At 37.1% G+C, this 20298-nt stretch overlaps 1 long non-coding RNA gene across 2 annotated transcripts in view; it reads left to right on the forward strand.

Moving 5' to 3' along the window:
- LOC134547284 (uncharacterized) overlaps positions 1 to 12888 on the forward strand; it is a 64172-nt gene extending 51284 nt beyond the window's left edge. Inside the window, exons 2-3 of one of the 2 annotated variants that reach the window (XR_010079433.1) lie at positions 1042 to 1279; positions 11064 to 12888. This is a non-coding gene — a long non-coding RNA (uncharacterized LOC134547284). Of the gene's footprint in view, positions 1 to 1041; positions 1280 to 3364; positions 4621 to 11063 lie in introns of those variants that run through there. The other variant, XR_010079434.1, reaches the window with a different exon arrangement.
- The last annotated feature ends 7410 nt before the right edge of the window (positions 12889 to 20298 follow it).

The following is a 20298-nucleotide window of genomic DNA, read 5'->3' on the forward strand; positions in this document are numbered from 1 at the left end:
ACTCACACTGAAAAGCTCATGGTAAATTCATAAAGAACTGTTCCCCATTTTCCAAATTTGCGTAGATATAAATCTAATGAAAGCCACATTAAAAAAGAAACACTACTTTCATTTTATTAATTGTGTTATTTGCAGAGTATGTTCTCATGTTTTGTGTTATGAATTCACAATTTATGCTACATTCCATGAGATCTTTTGGTGGATTGGCTACTTTAACAGGAAAAAGCTCAGACAGAAATTCAAGACCCAGCAATGGGAAATTGTTCAAAATAGTCAATGATTGACAACCACTGACAGTCGTGGGCTCAAGCAGATGTTTCAGAATATCTTCTTGTAAAAATATTGCCTAGTTGGATGGACAGATGAATACATGAAAATAAGAGCTCTTTCTGAATGTGCTAAAGTCACCAAAAGTAGTCCCATGCCTTCAGTGTATGCTGAAGCAGCCCACGATTGAGGCACTTCAGAAGAGACACAACATTTCATTCCTTTACTGCAAGCAGGCATTTGTGCATCTTCTTTCTCCTTCTTTTACATTCTGCAGCTGCCTTATTGCAACAGTGGCTTCATCTTGCTGGAAAATAATTGCTAAATGTATCAAAGTTAGATCAAATATTAATGCATGCTTTTCATTGTATTTATAGGGATATTCTTACTTTGCTCAGAGTGAATAAATGTTTTACTGTGCATCTCCTTTTGAGTGAAAATTTTTATAACCTAACTTGTTGAGGAATCTGGCTCCAAAACATGTATGAATGCATGTATGTTTGATATGGAGACTTGAACCAGTTAGCTCATTTAGGAGCTGGTGGTTTTGAATGTAAAAATAAAATCTCAGATGTTTTAAACTGCATCTATAATTTTTTATTAGAGCTTTTATATATATAATTCTGTAGAAATATTGCTTATGCTTTTATGCAATGGGTATCCCTTTAAGAGGTAATCCTTCATTTACCTGTGTAATTGGAAAGGAAAATGTTTGCTAGCAAAAGAGAGTCATTACTTTGGCTTCTAATTTCCTGTTTATGTTTGAATTGATAGGTGTTTCCTCATTACCATCAAGAAAGAAGAAGTTGATCATCTATGAATAACTAATTTACACTGTAATCACAAAGCTGCAGCAGATTGCAAATCGTGATTCAACAACCTAAAGGTACCCATAGGTCTCAGCAGTTTGGATGGCCCAAATCTTGCCCATAAACTCAAGCCAGAATGAATCAAAGAGCAACTCAGCAATCTGTGTGGGATAATCAAGACTTGGCCGGGTGTTCAATACAGGGTAAGTTATTTATTACTGTAGCGTTATTGTTTCATTTTGTACTCTCATTATTTCCTACCAGAATTCACTGACAGAAGTGTTTAAAAATATATTTAGCTTTACAGGAAATTGTGTCTAAGTAGAACCTTGACCTTCATTTAAATATTTGTGTTTCAAGTATCATTCTCTTCTGCTGTAATTTGCTTTAATTTTTATTTCCTTTTACACTTGTCTTCCCAAAGATAATACTTTAAATGGCAGGTATTTGAGCACCTCGTTCCCATTGATTTGTAAGGAAGAAAGTAGGCAGGGATGTTGGAGGGTTTGGGCTGAAGTCCTTTACATGTTTACAGAAGACTTAGAGAAGCATTGAGGAGAAATTCACAACTTCTTGTCATAGCTGTGCTGTGGCAGCAAGTCTGTTTTGAATAGACCATGCCTTAAAAAAAAAATAAAGCTGTTTCATCTACATGCTAATTTTGTATTTAGCTTTTAATTATTGTTTTGCATTGATGTCACAAGTAAGAACCAAGATTTCTTTGATGAGTCAAAAGACCATTCATTAGCAATCAGATTCAACCACATTCAGTAAATCCTATACACCAGTCATCAAGGCTGATACGGCTTTCAGGATAAAGCTGAAGCTTTTCATAATTTTTGAAAACCTCTCTTCTTTTTTACAGTAGGATAAACCTGATAGTTTAACAGATCAGCATTTCTCTGAGAATCTTCTACCCAAAAGGCAACTTTGGAAAAACGTGACATCTAGTTAGTACAAAGTGTCACCTGAATCATTTATGTAACATTCCTCCCACCATACTGCTCATAATATCTTCAAAAAAGTGGGTGAAGAGCTACAACAAAAGTGATAATGGAAGAAAAAAGCCTAAGATGTGAAATGACAGCACAAGAGGTACAATTTAGACATCACCTTGTCTAAAGGATAAAGCCAAGGCATTTTCAGGTCATGAGCAAGCCAGAAATTTTTATGTAAGACAGAAAGCATCACTTTGATTTTTTAATGCAGCAATTATGCATTTGCACTGTTGTACACGTATATGCTTTAGTCAAATAACTGTGCTGCTTACCCACAAGTGGTATTGGACAAAACCAAGCTAGCTTCATTTCTTGGTCATCATGTTTAGTAGGAAAATGATGGCATTTGGAAAATTTGTTCTACTTGTCAGCATCACAGAAGAGGAAATAGATATTAGTGATTGGTTCTCTGTTAATGTATGGTCACCATATTAATGGGAGCTGGAGTGTCACTGGATCTTATAAAAAGTTCAGATGCTGTTCTGTGTTAGTTATCACTCTGCCAAAGCAGCTTTCACTCTGCTCTGCATATTTAATTGCATGTGCTTGTGCAATACTGGGCTTAGATTGAAACAGGAATTCATTATAAGTAATCTCAGGACAACTGAAAATTAAATTTAGAGATCTAAATCTTATCTGTCTTCATATACATATAAATTGAGATTAATACCTCCAAAGCCAACATAATCAAGGAAAGAATGTACCTTTAAGAGGTCTGCACAAGAGCAAATTGAGAGTTGATTTTGCACTTTGCAGATGCCTGTGCTGCAAAATCCATGTCACTGAAGGCACAGATTTTGAACAAAAAAGGCATCAGACTTCTCTTCACTGTTTTTTAATGAGTATTGTTGTTATACCTTCTCCATCCCAGTGGAGATAGTTTTTCCATTCCTAGAACAAATCTCCAAGACCTCCACTACAGGACTGGTGCTCTCACTCTGCACATTCAGCACAGAGGCTCTTTTCAGAGATCTCACCTGCCACACACAACAGGTCAGCCAGTCTAGGATATCTCCCATGAATTTGCCACACAGAGTTGGGGACACATTTAATCTAGAGCAACTCTTCAATAAAAGCCATTTTGCTCAACAAGAATCTGAAGCTGCAGGTCCTCTCCATCAGGCCACTCATGACTGCATCTTTGGGCGATGCTCACTCTGGTGCCTGAGGGCATTTCTTGTTAGGAACCCTTCAGTCCTGGAGCCCATGGGCTCCAGCACCTCCACCTGAGCCCAGCCCTGAGCTGCTGCTGTGTCTCTTGGTTAAGGTGATTGTTATCTTTATTTTTAGCCCTGTCACCTGCTGCCTCTGGCTGGCAGAATCCCTGGCTCCCTGAATGATCCCTGGATTTGATCCATCCCTGGACGTGCCTGGGTCTGCCAGTGGACCTGTTGGCAGCACACGGCTTTGTTGGTCCAGCTGAGCCCCTGTGGGACGGTGCTGTGGTGGGTGAGGACACTGCCTTGCTAGGGTCACCCTCAGCTCCTGCCTCATCCCTCGTCATGGAGCATCCCTGCTTCTGCTGCTCCTTGGAAGAAAAAGTGTAGGTTATAAGCTTCTCTCCTCTTTCCCCAATAAGCTCTCTTCAGAAAGAGATGGTAGGAGCCAGAATGTTTTAAAGTTGTTTCTTTGATATATGGCTGCATTACAATGCCGTTGTGATATACGTTTTAAATTACATGAAGGGATGGAAAACAAAATAATAAAACATAGCTGGCATGTTTTAGTGTGCACTACTGTGATCCATATTCGCTGACAAAATAAGACCTCAGGGTGAGGAGTTTATATTAATTTAGTTTTAATACCCTTCTGTGCTTTACCGTTTTGCTTTATTTTCCTCAGTTAAGTTTTGTGTTTTGTCACAATGTTCCTTGTCTTCCTCCACGAGCTGTAGTCAGGAGTTTATAACCAGCCGGTTTTTCTACTGCAATTTTGCAGTTCTGCTCCAGCACTGTAAAACTAGCAAATAACTTAAAGCAAAACAGCTCTTCTCTGTATGCCACCATTCTCTGTATGTACACTAATTCAATCTACACAATTAACAGAGGAGTGGATTTCCATGGTCTCCCCTGTAAATAAGAGCTATTCACCCCAGCAAGGATTTTCAAGGCATTCTCTATCTATACACATATAAAAATATTTTTCACAAACTCCCACCACCGATTAGAGGATCCAGAATATCTGGACAAGATTGACTGTGAGAGTAAATATACCTGACCTGCTGAATGACATGGATGTAGGGGAATTACACCATTTTAGCACTGAAGAGACAACTGTTTGTCATCCAGAGGCACCGTGTGGCTCATGGCATTGGCTGCCCTCCTGCACCTGCCACTATTTGCCTCACAGCTGGCATGACACTTGCAATGGTGTGTTTTCTAGCTATTGATATTCCAGCTATTGAAACTAATATATTTACTTCAAAGCAATCATTCAGTGCATAGTATGCAGGCAGGGTAGTGTCTGTACTGACAGTGATACCTGATCCTGCCACTGAACAGGAATGTTTGAGTCTTATGATTTGTAATGCAGTATGATGTACTCAATAAAACTGCTTATTGTTACATCCTTGCTTTCCCAACAGACGAGTCATTAGTATCTATCTATACTGATCTATAAAACTAACATTTTATGTGACAGATATCATTAATTGTGAAGATTCAGTACAAGGAAGAATTGTATTATATGTCTGAAAGGTCTGAGGTTTAGATATTAAAGTTTCAGTGGATTCAATAACTTTTTCATAGTTTAACATGGTTTAATTTTTTTAAAAAACACTTTTCCTTACTGTGAGTTTGTCTTGGTGATCAATGTGTTTATTACACCTCGTTTATGATCTCAAATTTAGAAACTGAAACCAGTACAAACTTTGGTTGCCCTGTGTTTAAGAAAATGTTTCCTTAGATTGTGTAATAGAATATTCTTGACTGGGATATGGGCAGTTGGAATTTCTGGTGAAGGATTTTTTACTAATTAAGAAAAATTTGATCTGATGCCTTATAACTTGCACCGGACACCAATGCAGACATCATGCAGAATTTTCACTTTTGTCAGCTCTTTTCTGACAACAGCTCTGAAGTGAGAAGAAGATTACAAAGGATTCTTCTTATAGTCACTGGTTTTCTATTGGTTATTGGGGTTTTCCAGTCTCTTGCATATTTCATGTTTTAGTAAATCTGACACAGTAAAAGACAATGCATAGTGCATTCAAATATCACTGTCATCTTGCTCTTTTCAAGCCTGTGCTGTAAAAGCGATTGAGGAAAACATGTTCCTTGTTTATAAAATTATCTCATAGATTTTTCTTTTAAATACACTTGTATGTATATCTCAGAAATTTTGTAAATATTAAAAATGGATATTATTTCAATAATTTAATGATCAAACTTATGAATCCTTTTGGATAAGAGAATGGCTATTCTCTCATCATCTCTTATACTGTGCTGGTGTGCTTTCCTCTTTCTTTTCACATTTTTGTCCTTAACTTTCATCTTTGTTTAAGCTGCAGCACTGACAGGTATTATCTTGATTACTAGAATTTTATACTGCTGTAACACCAAGATTTGTGAAGCTGTACTATATTTTGGGGTCTGCTCTGCATGGGCTGTTTTGTTCTCCTATTTTAATTAACAATATAAATGTGTTATAATGCTACACTAAGGTCCTTGTGAAAGTTAGGAATATTGAAATGTGAAGAAACTATTTTAAGTTTCTAAAAATACCTATTTTTACTAAAAAAGACCCTGGATGACTCAGTATTAGGGTAGGTGGGTTTTTTCACCATCTTACTTGCCTCTTTGCATTTTCAGATATGAAGGCTGGTCCAAAACCCTTTGAGTACAGGTATCCCTGAAGTAATGGGATTCATCTTACAGATGTAGCACTGATTGTGGCTATGGTGGTTTTGACATTTGATTCTGCATTTTCTAATTTATTGTAAGTTATGTACACTCTAGTTAGATGTGCATAGATGTATGATTAATGCTTTCAGAAGGGGTATGTTTTGTTTAAATGGTTATTCAAATATGTGGAAATGTAGTATGTGAATTACCTGTGTTTGATTAGAGCAGATGGTGTTTCCTGTTCTTTCTTTCCAAGGAGAGTACTAACGAAAAGTTTGCTGAAATTATTTCCACAAGCCAAGGATACAAATGTTAAAGAGACCTTAGGCTCCAGTTTTCTGGGACCACAATATTGCTTTTGAAATTATTCACCCAAAGTCAATATTTAACTGTTACAGTTCTTATGTGAGCAATCAAGTATCACTGCCCTGATTTATTTCTTTGCTATAGGCTAACTTTATTAAATACTCTAAAGCTGAACAGACAATCTAAGAGAGTTTCTACAAGTTGCAAGTTCCTGCAACCAAAGTGTAGTTACTTAACTTTGCACAAATACATGTCTATCATTGAGAACAATAGCACAGAAGCTAAACTAATTCTGGGGTTTTAGCAGCACTTCACTGTGACAAACAAGGGAACAGTAAATGGGTGCAGGAAAAATCGTAAACAGCACTTGTCAAACTTTGGGAATGGGTAAAAGACTTCTGGGAGATTTTTTTTGTAGAATCATTTAGGTTGGAAAAGACCTTTAAGATAATCATGTCCAACCATTAACCTAACACTCAAATCACCACTAAACCCTGTCCCTGAGTGCAACAATTGCTTACCTCTTCGATACCTCCAGAGATGGTGACTCAACCACTTCAGCTGGTTCCAGTGCTTGCCAACACTTTATCCAGTCTAAACCTCCCCTGGTGCCACTTGAGGCCATTCCCTACTGCTGGTTTCTCGGGAGAAGAGACCGACCCCCATCTGGATACACCCTCCTTTCAGGGAGTTGCAGAGTGATGAGGTCACCCCTGATTTTCTTTTAGGGGCCTGTATGGAAATCCACCTGAACAAAAATATCCTTCAGACTGAACACCCCCATCTCACTCTCACTCTTCACATGACTTGTACTCCAGACCCTTCACCAGTTTCCTTGCCCTTCTCTGGTCATTTCCCAGCCTCTCCTAGACAAAAAGATGTTGTACAACATTTCCCCTTTTTATAGTGATTCCACTCTCCAATGGCCTCTCCTCCTACACAGTTTTCTTCAAGATCTTTATCCATTTAGCATGGCTTGGAGAGTCCAGAAGGAAAAGCAAGGTATGCTCCATCTGGGAACCTGACTATTTCTAGCCAATAATCAAATCAGTTTTTACAGACTAAGCAATATCAGACCTCACCATGTGGCCAGAAGGCTGCCAAGAAGCACATGACATTACAGCAGTGGTTTTAGTGACTCAGTAGCTGAGACCCCTCCCTTCTATGTCAGTAACAGCCCCCAGCTATTGTTATACCATTTTGTTTCAAGAGGTCTATGTGCTTTCTGTCTTTCTTAGTATCTTTTATAATGCCCATCACCAGCAGATATGACTTGAAAGAATTTATTTCTCCATAAAATTGTTCCCGGAGTCAATAATGTCTTGGTGTCATAATTTTTTTTTTCCTCCAGAAGTTTGTGTGCTCATCTGAAAAGAACAAAACACCCAAACTATTACTGATTTTAAAATTGGCAACTTCTTTTCTTACAGATATGAAAAAAAAAAGATATTTTTGTTCAGGTGGATTTCCATGCAGGCCACTAAAATTTAGCAAACGCAGAAGTTGTCTACTGAATTCTATGTTACATAAAGGAGATTTTATATTAATCATTTTGGCCATGAGAACTCAGAGTAGGTGCCTGTATGGAGGAATAAAATTGATTGTGCTTCCAAAGAGAAGCAGTCTAAATCAAAAATGCTTTTGCTTCGGAGCCTTTTCTCGAGACTGTTGATATAAATGCTGATGGAGCTGTGACCATTGAGAATAAAGGAAATCCTGCCTCTAGGTGGTTGGTTAGTAAATCCAAATAGAGCTTTGATGGGTAAGATCAGTACAGGTTACCATTTCCTTCTCAGCGTTTCAGCGTAAGTGTCTCTGTTTCTCTTGAGGTTACTCCATGGCTAAAGATATGTTCTAATAAAGCTTGATTATGGCTTTATTAATGTTTTTTGTGTTATTGTTCATCCTGCTTAGGATCAACATTATGGAGCATAGACAGTAATACTTCTAAAAGCAAAGAACAGTAGGAAAGAGCCATGCTTTTAACTCATTTAAAAACCCCAGAAGAGATCTGAAAACTCAATCAATTGCTGGACAAGTAAAAGAGTCTGTTACTCCAACGTTTTTAAACCCAAGGGGGTACTCTCAGGGGTATGTGTTCAGTATCACTTTCAATAATGGTAATATCCAGGTGACTCAGAGGTAAAAGATTCAGATATTTTATTCCAAGCTGCATCATGAAATTTAAAGTTTGAAGTTTTGGTTTTGAAGCAAAGGCAGGGAATGGGGACCAACACTTCTAAAACACAAGGTTATTTTTATACAGTGCTTTAAATATGATTACCTATGATTCCATATAGAAATACTACTGCACTTTTGTCCACTTTTGTCCAATATGTGCAAATTTACTTTCTATTTGCATTGAGTTTGAAGAGCTGTCCTAATAGAAATCAAATACTGTGGCCAACCCCTTTTCTGGTTTACAGTGGGGTTTTTGGACCTTCAAAAGGTAAACAACACTCCATACTGGATAGATCATACTGGGGAAAGTTTTCCATGTGAATAGATACCTTAATCTGACCCTGGAGAGCTCAATCCTACAAGCTGACTTTTTTTTTTTTTTTTTTTTTTTTAGAAACATTGTGTTTTATGGGTTTTTTGCTTTTAAAGAACACTTTCTGGGGAAACATATATTTGAATATTCCAAATTTATTAATATTCTAAAACAGTGGAATAAAATGCAGAGTTTCTTACCCGTTTCTAGGGAGAATACCTTAAACTGCTTGCTTCTCCTTCAGTTTGAGACTGATGGCAAAATGTGCTAATCATTGCTAATATAAACTTTGGCAATATTTGGAAGTCAAAGCCAATAATTTTTCTTCAGTGGTGAATAAATTGAAAGATGAGATTTATTTCTCTACTCCTCCTCACAGAGGGGCATTTCACTGCTTGTTGGCTGGCAGAACTAAGAAAGGGAGGCTTCTTTGGGACTGTCCTAACATTTTATAAAGAACCACAACTGATTTTCACTACAAGAGAAAGAGAAGGAAGAAATACAAGCTCAGTGGATTAGAACTGTCTAGTTCTCTGGTTTGCCCTAAACTCCAGGACAAGCACAGCTGACTGTCACTTACTTTAAAATGCTTTCCAATTTACTATGGATTGTGATCAGGAAAGGATCTCTGTTTCTGGTGAACTTAAAATAAAAAATGTTTGTAAATCAAAGGTGCCCTTGGTTAGCTGTAAATTGGCATCTCTGTGGATTTGCATTTGAAGAGCATCAGGGAGAGAAGCAAGTATGATCATCCCTTTAGGATCACACATACCTTAAAAGAGCACTTAAGATTATAGGCCAAGTACTACCTACCAATAAGGAAATTCCCTGAATTTTACACGTACTGTAGTCTTATCAGTCTCTGGGGTTTAGTTGTGGGGTTTTTTTTCCCCATTTAAATGTATATCTCTGCAATATCTCTTGCTACCTGCAATATATTTACATGAATCACTACAAGCCCCTGATGAAGACCTAGATAAGGAACAATGGTAGAAATCTGCCAATATTCATCTATACATAGACTAAAAGAATGAGAAGCTGTCTTTTTCTTCAGATACTCCTATAGAGAATGCATTTCCATGGTCTTTGGATATTGAAGTACCAATTATCAAGCACTTTTAATTATTTTTTTTAAGGGAGAGTGATATGAATGCCAAGTAAATAGCAGGAAAATAGCTCTTTTTAAACTTTGAAAACAGCTTAATGATTTGTTAGTTTTATTTTATGGGAGAATAATAGGGTAAATGTCTGAAAAGTAGATAGAAAAACCAATTTGAATAGAATATATGCAGTTCTTTTGGAAACCCAACAAGCAATAATTTTGTTTACAGTCTTACACGATGCCTCAATAAAGTCAATTTCTCCTTTTTAAAAGAAGAACAATTTTAGTATTTTATTATTTAGAGTGAAGTACAACAAAACTGCTACAGTTAATGCTATAGCCAAATACCCAAAGCCCCTGAAAATCACAGAATTTAAGTAAAACTGTCATTCAGTATTTGGCTATTCTCAAAGTAACTAATGAGATTGGAGAAAAGTGCACTCAACTCCCCATATCCTCTTTTATCACCCTCTTGACTTAAACACTTTTGTTTTTCAGATTTCCAAAAGGTGCACTCAAAGCATGTAGAGCTTTTACTTTCCATTAGATTTGATTTTTTTCCTAGGGACTAAAAAGAAAACCCACCTCAATGTCATATGGCTCTCAGATGAATACTTAATCATTCTTTCCATATCCATTTAGATAGATCATAAATGCTGCCTATTTTCATGTTACAGCTGGTCCATTAAAATGGGTTTATCTTTTGACTGGTTTGAATTGATCATCTTTTTTTGCTTTTATGCACATATCCTTTTTACTTTGAACAGAGTAGCCCTTAAATAGCAATATATTAGTCATGGTATAAAAAACTTCAACTATAAATTCACAAGATTTGGTTTAAGTAGTGTCAGTATTCAGCAAGTATGTAGCATTTCAATATTGTTAGGTAAGTTTTACTTTTTTTGCTGTATATTCAATCAAAAAAGAATCAGTATTTCTTTTTTCACATATCAGTAATTCTTTAAAGGTTTTAATGTACTGTGGTGTAAACAATTCTCAATTTTAACTTTCTTTTCAATTTTAAGAAACTTTAGCTTAATAAGAAAGAGCTGTGAGTTTTCTGCAAGATGATTCAACAACAAAATGTTGTTAATGAAACTAAAACAGTGTGTTTTATGTGGGAATCAAGTTCAGATCTTTACTACAAAACAAATGATATCTTAGACTTTATATTCCTTCTATGATGAAGAAAAGACATTGTCCTGAATGTATTAGTGATAATCTTCACGCATTTACCACACACAGGATGAAGAATTTTATGTCTTCCCTTTATAATTGGCATGCATTTCCTTGGGCTTGACCGAAAAAGAGGAAAAAGCCTTCTGAAGCCACTAAATCATGTAACTCGAAGAAAAGGAAGCTCCACAGGAACTGGACATGAAGAAAAAAACCCAAAACCCAGCACATTTACTTTACGTAGGATAAAAGATGGTTGTGCTTTCAGGCGTAAGATATCCAGTCAGTGGTAAGGCTTAGAAAGACACATTTTTGTTGTTCAAATATGGTCACTGCAGCCTGGATATAAAGAAGGACCTGACAGTGACCATTGCCATCAGCAGGATGACAAGGAGATATTGTGGTCTTTAAGAAGGCCTGAAAATTATTAAAGCATTTGCTCTGTGCTGTTGGCAAACCTACTATAACCATGGCATTAATTCTAGATCAGATTTAACAGTGCCCCTTTACTCCAGTCTGGGCTCTCAGTTCAACCCTGTGATCCTGAATAGGAAAGAAAGTATTATTTTATTGGTTGGAAGCTGGATTCTTTCTCTGGAACACAACCTGGAGGTCAAGAGAAACAGTAACTTGAATGTTTGTGTGTGACATATGCCAGTCAGAGATTTGGAGTAGTTGCTGACTGCATTCTGAGAGGGGAGCCTGCGCTGGGTGGGTGGCTGCAGAAAAAGAAGTGGTCTGATAAATAGGCTAGCACAGGGTAAATGGAGAAACACAGAGGTGCAGGCCTGGAGAAATGCAACAAACTCATTGTTGTTGTTGTTAAAAAGATAATGTTTCTGAGATTAGAAATATGGTGATATATTAAGTGCTTAATTAATCAATTTGAAGATTTACAACCAGAAATGTCATCCCCGGATATTTGAAAATAAAAGCACATTTCGCAATCCTATGAATTAAGAATAAAAAAAATAAAAAACCCAAACAAACCACAAATGCAGATAACATTAGGTGAAGATATAGTTTATGTATTATTTATTTATATATTATTATATTAAAGCATTTTAAATGCTTTCCATATCAGGTGTGGATTTCATTGAAATGGGAATAGACTACTGAATGGCATTAAGGAACACAGTTCTATGCAGAAGTTTGGAGTGAAACCACACTGCTGCTATTTCACTCCCTGTGAGCTGCATTTTATCTGATGTGGTGTTGATTGTCTTTTCACATCTTGTGTTATTAAACTGACAATTAAACAAAAGTCAGAAAAGCCCATGATTCATAAACTGGTATGTATATTGTAGTATGTGAAGCGTTTTTCTGGAAATGTAGGAAATCAGGGATATAAAGCTAAAGTATCCATTTAAATGAGAAAGGAATAAGTAGAAATATTACTCATTAAATGCATTTCATAAAAGAAATGTCTCACTATCCTGTTGTGTGACTCATGAAGTCACCATCAACCAACTTGTAACCCGTAATTATACAGCATTTCTCTGCCAGCCTAGGGGTGAAAAATCCATAGATGGAATTTTATGAACTCTGATTCAAGGGCCTGCTAAAGCATATTGGACTTTATGGTCGTGAGTTTGGAAATAACATACCAATTCTCACAACTAAATATTTGGATTTTCAGATGTGGATATTTTCAAGCCAACCTTAGAAACAGCAAGGTCTTCACCTGTTGATAGTGAGTTGCTTTTAAGCCAGTTTGATGATTTCCAATGTCCAAAAGTAAATCTATCATAGAACAATTCAGAAATCCTGTATCAGAAAGTTATTGAACAACAGAATTATGTGTTTCTTGTGACCATGAGGTGATACTATGCTTATAATAAAGATGTAGTGTAACTACGGGTATTTTCATTATGCACAGGCATGGCTAATTTTGTTTAAAAGCAGGATATATTAATCAAAATATAAAATTCTTTTTTGTGTCCTTCTTATACTTCAGATGCATTTTCTTCTGTTTACTTGGGTCACAGACTGCAAATGAGAACAGTCATATTTTCTTCTTCTTGTTAATTTCTGTCTTTGTATTCTTATTGCTACCACCAAAGTTTGAAAGATCTTCTCAGTTGTTTTTTTAATACTGACTTAAACCAGGGAGTTTTCAATATTAACAGTAATACTTTCTCCAAAATGTGGCTTCTACTCTTCTTTCACAACTCATTCCCTCAAACATCTTCTCAAAATTACTTTCTCTGCCTCCCTAAAACCATACCCCCAAGGAAATCTTTCACATTTCTATTTCAATATCTGATGACAAGATGAAAAGCAGTATGCAAGGTAAGGATAGAACATTAATTGATATAAATGTGAGATGACAGTAATGGTCTCTGTCTGAGCCATGGCTGAAGACTTCTGTGTAATGAAAAAACTTCCACAGTTAATATTTTTCATCCCTCTAGTAATATTAGCTAAGATCATATTTTAATAGATTTTTGAACAAAAGTCTTCGTTCTGCTGTGCAGAGTTGAAATATGTTATGGAAGAATTTTTTTATCTTTGCAGCATTTCTAGGGATTATTTTTTCCAGAAACATGAAAGGAAAAAAATACTGGCAATCTTCATTGTAATGAGTCCATTTCAAGAAGTGGTGAATGGTTTCTTTATTATTGTTTTCTAGCTTCTCAAGAGATTTCAGAAATTGTATTCAAAATTGGAATTTTTTCATGAATATGACTTCATGTGTGTATGCAATGGTAACACAGAAAACTGAAAATTACCTTTCCTGAGCCAAGCACTGTGACTGTAATATGAAAAGAAAGATGATGCTACATTAATTGCTTCTGGGTTAAGAAAAAATTGTTCTGGCAAGGTGCGAAAATAATGCAGTTCTGCTTTTTACTTTATATATTGTTAGAAGTGGATTTTTTTATTTTAAAACATTCTTGTTGTTTGACATACTGCAAATGAACCGTGCCAAAATAACAGAGGTTTCTGCCATGCAACTCTGAGATAGGAGGGACAAAGAAAATCACATCACACAGGAAAAGAACCCCACCATTGGAAATCATCATCAGTGAAGATGAGAATAGGGAGAACAAATAAAGGAAAGGTAGAATTGTCAAAAGTCTTCCAGGTGACCTGCAAAAGTTTGGCTCTCCTCCTCTCTTGGCTCTGGGTCTTTCTACTTCTTATGGACCACTCAGGCCAGTTTGGCAGAAGCAGCTGGGGATCAAGGTTCTCTCTACCTGCATGTACAGGCCCAATCACTGCTTCCCAGTTCCTCCCTGGAAGACTCTTAATTATACTTCATTTCAGGAGGAAGAAAGGGATAGCTGCTTCATAAATGGACATTTGTTTAAAATGCATTGAAATATCTATTTGTCCAATAATAATGTGCTAAGGACATTTGTAAATTTGACAAATCTTTCCAAGTGGTGTTTCTCAGAGTATGCTTTAAACGTTTACATTGGTTTTGAACAGCTGGAATTTAAGTTTTCAGATACTAATAGATTGTTTAAATTTCAGTGGCTGTTTATTAGATTATTTTTCCCAATATTAAATGGAGATTATCTTGCCAAATTTTAAGTCATGCTTAAATATTTCAAGTAGACCCAAAAATTGTTAGCCTCTCTAAAATGACATCTTGCCTCGCTATTTTAGATATCCAGAACAGTTTTCAGTGTTCTCAGTTTTCAAATAGAGACCGTGGAAGAAACAGATCCTGGAAAATTTCAGTCTAAATGCCTGAAGCCTGGCAATATGATAAGCAACTAGAGAACAGCATCCCAAAAGGAACAGAATCTGGTAAGGTGAAATTACTGTATGTAAGATGCTGTACCCACACTGGCTGCTACAGAAAAGGCCCCATTCTCTTTTTAATTGTATGGAAAGTTTTACTACTTTCAACATTACCCAAACCTCATTATTTAAGAGAAAGATTTTAAAATGTGTGTTAGGAAGATGCATTGTCACAAAGGATGATAAGGAAGTCCATTAACCACCAAAGGAAGCTCTGAAACCACACTTCTCTGTGGCTTGAAAGGCCACAGCCATTCTTAAAATACACAGCCATATTCAGAGAATCACAGAGTGGTTGAGGTTGGAAGGGACCTCTGGAGATCATCTGGTCTAGCCCCTCTGTTCAGGGCCAGCTATGGCATATCCAAATGTCTTTTGAATTGGCCTTCAATTAGACTTCATGGCGCTGATCACCACCCCCTGGGCTTGGCTGTTCAGCCAGTTGTCAATCCACCTCCCTGCCTGCTCATGCACAAACAGCAAGGAGGGTGGTGCTGAATTCACTGGTGTGCTCCAGCTCCGGTGCTCTGCTCAAATGACTTCTCAAACTCTTTATGGTAAAACTGCCATAAGCATGGCTTAATATGCCTGTTTTTCAGAGGTTTATTCTGCTAAAGTGATGTAAATAAAAGAACCTGTCACTGAACACATCTTTAGAAAAGGAAATTCAGTCAAATATGTTCACTCACTCAAGGGAAAGCAGAATATGCAGGTGGCAGCCAACATAATTAAAAAGCTCTTATGAAGAGCTGCACAGGGAGTACAAACCATCCTCCTCCTCCAACAATTTTGGACAGAACAGGCAAAAGCATTCCTCCACTCCAGAGACAAAAATGTCAGGCATTAACTTAGCTATTAAAATTATTGTAAATAAAAAATTTGCTAAAATGACTTTTACTTACCCATCTAGAAACAAGCATGGAGAGCATATGTGTGTGTATATATGTATATACATATGTATATGCATATATATATATATATATATATATATACACACTCACATATGTTTTGCTAGAGTGTTGGTTGACAGTCACTTAGGCAAAGTGCCCACATTACAGGTGTTACTGTTTAAAATATTGACAGTGATGGAGACTAGATTGGTATTGATCAATAAATTTATATTTTGAACCTCCAAAAGCTTCACCAAGATGTTTATGCACACATGTATAATTTCAAAAAACCAGTAAGTAAATATGGAAAAAGCACAGTTTTGAACCTTTTGCAGTAAATGAGGCAAGGTAAGTTCAGGGCACCTTGCTCATAGCTGAGCTTTCTGAATATCTGGGTTTAAGTACCCATCAACTCAATGAGAGGGTGCAGCTGGAAGGGCTTCTACGAAATTAGCAGGTATCTCTTCCTTCAGGCAAAGCCAGCAATGAATACCAATCCATAAGAAAATATTTTGAAATCTCATGCCCCCTTGTGCTGCTGTACGGTATGAGACTGGTTTTTGCACAGCAGTGAGTAGATCAGCCCACAAATACCAGCTGAATACCCTCTTCAACATTTCCTCATTAGAAGGCAAACTGATGGCTGTAAAATGAATGTGGACAAGGATGTATGGCAGACATGGCATGAATTTCACAGAGAGAGGTAATTAAATGCAGGTCACCTGCTGATGCAGTGGATTGGATTCCAAAGGCTGCCCATCAGCCTTTCAGGAAGACATCCAGATCCATTACAAACATAGGGTAAGAGTCAAACTGAGGAAGAAAATGTTACACAGTTATTTTGCTGGTAGGTTAGACCAAATGACAGTTGTTCTTTTAGCTCACAGAAGTCAAAATGCTTTTTTTGATGTTCCAGTATCAACTTCACACACAGAATGTGAAGTGCCTGTCTCTAACTCGTCAAATGTTGCAATTGAAACAAGAAACCACAAAACAAGTGTTAAAATGCTTGAGCATAATCGACCTTGATGGGCTGAAAATGACAGAAGGAGCAAAAAGAGGACAACATAACTGGATATATCAAACTTTTTCATAGATATATCTGAGATATTTATATTCAACATTTGTGTTTTGCTCTTTAGAAAGTCCCAAGTTGTTTAATCCTCTCTGTGGCTCTTACAAAGTCAGACTGAGGAACAGGGATGCTTAATGCATGACAGTCCAACATTAATGAAGCTCTGCTCCTTCACTACAATCTAATCCTGTTTGTGTAGGATAGATTGCAGTCCTGCAGATATTTGATTACTAGCTACATTCAAATCGTAAAGAGAATTCAACTCCATACAGAAATGTAGAAAACTTTAGCTGAATGACTTAAGTGACAAACACAAATGCATCCATTGCACACAGACTGCAAGGGGTTTTCAAATCAAACCAGAGTCTGCAGCGGCAGTGGTTTTCCTCTGCCCCGAAGGCAAAAAAGCCTGGGTTTTCACAACAGACATGTACTAGCAAACAGCCCCACGCTGTGGACACTGTATGTACTGGTGAAATCACTTGTGAATTTACTGTACTTGAGCTGTCTTAGCTCACCCAGCCCCACCAGAATACACTGAAAATTATTAGGTTGTGATTAATTTAACACTTACTTCCATATTATATTTGTGTAGACTACTATAAAGAAGAGGAGCTTTTAAAAAAGATGGTTGACTTAAATTTGTTTTTAATTTTTTAAATTTAGCAGGGGAACATATCAAATGCAGAAATTCTGACAGAAAAGCTGTTGAGTGGCATGTGATCCTGGCAGTAAGACGGGGAGCAGAACTCAGTAGTGCTCTGTAGCAGGAGTAGTGGACATCCCACACTTGGTAACTGAGAACAAATGCTGGGTGACAGCAAAATAAAAATTTCCCCTAGAACTGCTGAACACAAGGATATTAAGTTTTCTTTTTTTCTGATAATGAAGATTTTAATAATTTTCGAGGGATTCAGCACACTTGGATACATAGTTGTTTACAGAATATTGATGAATCTTTCTTCCCCTTCTAGGAAGCTGCTTCTGACCTGATTCTGGATCATCTCCTTCCTTTCATTCTATTTTAAGATGGGAAAAAGAGGCCTTTATAGACATTTCTGCTAACATCCCTTTTATTCAGCTGTGGGGTGGGGCTGCTCTGGGAAAAGGGAACGTCCTTGGTAGCCACCCACTGAGCAGCACTGCATCTGGACGCTAAAAAGAAAGGTTGTTTCCTAATTTGCAAGCAACAACCATATGTTCAGGGATGAAGAAATGCATACTCCACCTAATCCCATGAGCTCCCTCTCTTCCCAGTGGCCTATTTAAAGTTATTCTAGCACTCTTTACTGGATGCCAGCTACTAAGTGAATTACCTTCAAACTTTAGGCACTTCAAGCAAAGTGATTGTGAGCCAAGCTGAGGAAAAACTGAGCATTCATGGGCCATTGTTCCTGGTGACTCATGGCATCATTTTCCAGAGTGACTTTACTAGGGAGGTTCCAAGGCTCCTCCCTTTAGAGCAGATGGTAGAAATGTTTTTATTTGGCATTGTTATTGTGTAACACCAGCAATTAAGATTGACAGTTTACAGGAAGCTATAGAGACAAGATCCCTGTCACAAAGCTCTCAGGTTTCATGAGGAAATCTCCCACTCTGTGGATCTACTTAGGAGGCAGAAAAGGAATTTACAACCAAACTTCCCTTGGCTCCTTGGGGAACCACATTGCTTCTCAGTTAATAGCTTAGCAAAACAGTTACCTGGCAAACTTGCCAAAGAGTAGCAATTCCCACTAGACTTTTATTTTAAGGAGCTTAAGGGCAAGGGTACCATTGGGAAGTGTGTCTTAATAGAATTTATACAGCAGAATCTGCCTTCTTTTGAACAGAATAATTAGCTTTTTAGGCAGGATACAGGATGTTCCACAAGAAAACTGTACTAAATCTCAAGTGGGAAAAAGTGGGTAAGAAATTCTTCCTTGTACTCTTAGTTTAAATTATTGCAATTAAGGAAATTGAATTTCAATGTGCACCACCACAGACCAAATAACCCATTGCATGGACATCCTTATTTCCTAAACTGTACAATCATTACTCAGAAATACATACATTTTATTCAGATGTCTACTTTTTGCATATGGGTTCTTGTGTGACCCTTCTTTGACTGGTTGCTGGGAGAGGGTTATGAATTAATTAGAGGCTCATAGAAACTAGCAACATCAAGTTGCTTTGTATATTAATATTGTATAAAGCTGATGTGATGTGTGCTTTAAAATGGGCCAGGGTATTTTTTTTTAGTGATTGCAGATCATGAACTTTAGCTGCAATATCAAGATAAAAGGTCTTGATAACACGCCTTGAATGGTTAGACTAAACAGGAATTACATTTTGGAAGTTTAATAACAATAGAGGCATCTAGTGGAAGTGTTTGAGGACTGCAGCTGTCAGAGAATGCATCAATGCACAGCTGATTTTCTTGCATTACTTCTTCCCAGATGGAATTTCATTAACTGAGTGACAAATGGCAGTGATGGGTAAGTTTTATTTAAGAACAAGCAAAACCAAAATTTCATGGTATTTAGACATCGTGAGGCAAACATGGTTTAGGAGCCAAGCTCAGGGCTTGAAGTAGGGAGTGTCAGTCTTCCTCCCAACAACAAGAAATATCCCTTCCCACTCTTTTATCCAGTATTTTAATGGTTAGAAGATTCCAGGACATAAGAGAAGGAGTTCAATCTCCTTCTGTGCCTGACAGCACACCTGAACCTTTATTACTTCCTATTATTATAACTTCCATGAAAGGAGAAGACAACTCAGCAGAAACCTGAAAGCATGTCTCATCTTGAGCTCAAGAAGAAATGCAAGCTACAGCCAGAGTCCAAAGCATACAGAAAGCATGAAAGCCCAGGGCTTGGTGACATGTTTGGCTGCTTTTTAATTTTCCTTTTCCCTTGGGCTGTAGGACAAAATACACCACTGAAGCAGCTTCACTAGCATATTCAGAACACATTACAGAAGTATTTGTCTTTTACACACTATGCTGGTTAGACACTTAGCTCTAAACACCCAGCACAGCTTGTTTCTCTGTGACAGTGATAGGTCTTGTGACAGAGAAATCCTTCCTCCAAAAAACTTCATAGTCTGGCAAGGGTATCTTCATAGCTTTGATTAATTTGGGTCTACATGATGACTAAAGGAATAAGCCTTTAATTTCCAAGGTATGCAAGTGAGGAAGCAACCAGGTAACTTCAAGCAGTTTACTCCTAGGCTCACAGTGTTTTCAAAACACAATTTTTGAGCATGCTTGAAGTTATCCATTCAGTCCCATGGAGAGACACTAGGTTTAAACAGAGCCTCGATCCTCCCAGTGGGTTTTCAATGTCTAGGAAAAAATCACTTAAAATTTAGGCTCATGTTTGCTTATTCTTTTCCTTGTTTGAGTGTAGAAATTGATCATAAAGCCTACCCTCAAAAATATAAACCATGATTTTATGACTTCCTTTACTAACCGCACTATCATTTACTTCCACCTCAATTTCTCTTTATGGGGTGCTGTGATAGATTTTTTCCTGAAAAGCCTGCATTGTGGGCTTCGATATGTCATGTCTAATATTTTTGTCCTTTAATTGTTGAATTTGAATAATAA

Source organism: Prinia subflava, chromosome 2 (genome assembly GCF_021018805.1).
Source record: "Prinia subflava isolate CZ2003 ecotype Zambia chromosome 2, Cam_Psub_1.2, whole genome shotgun sequence".
Classification (NCBI taxonomy): Eukaryota; Metazoa; Chordata; class Aves; order Passeriformes; family Cisticolidae; genus Prinia; species Prinia subflava.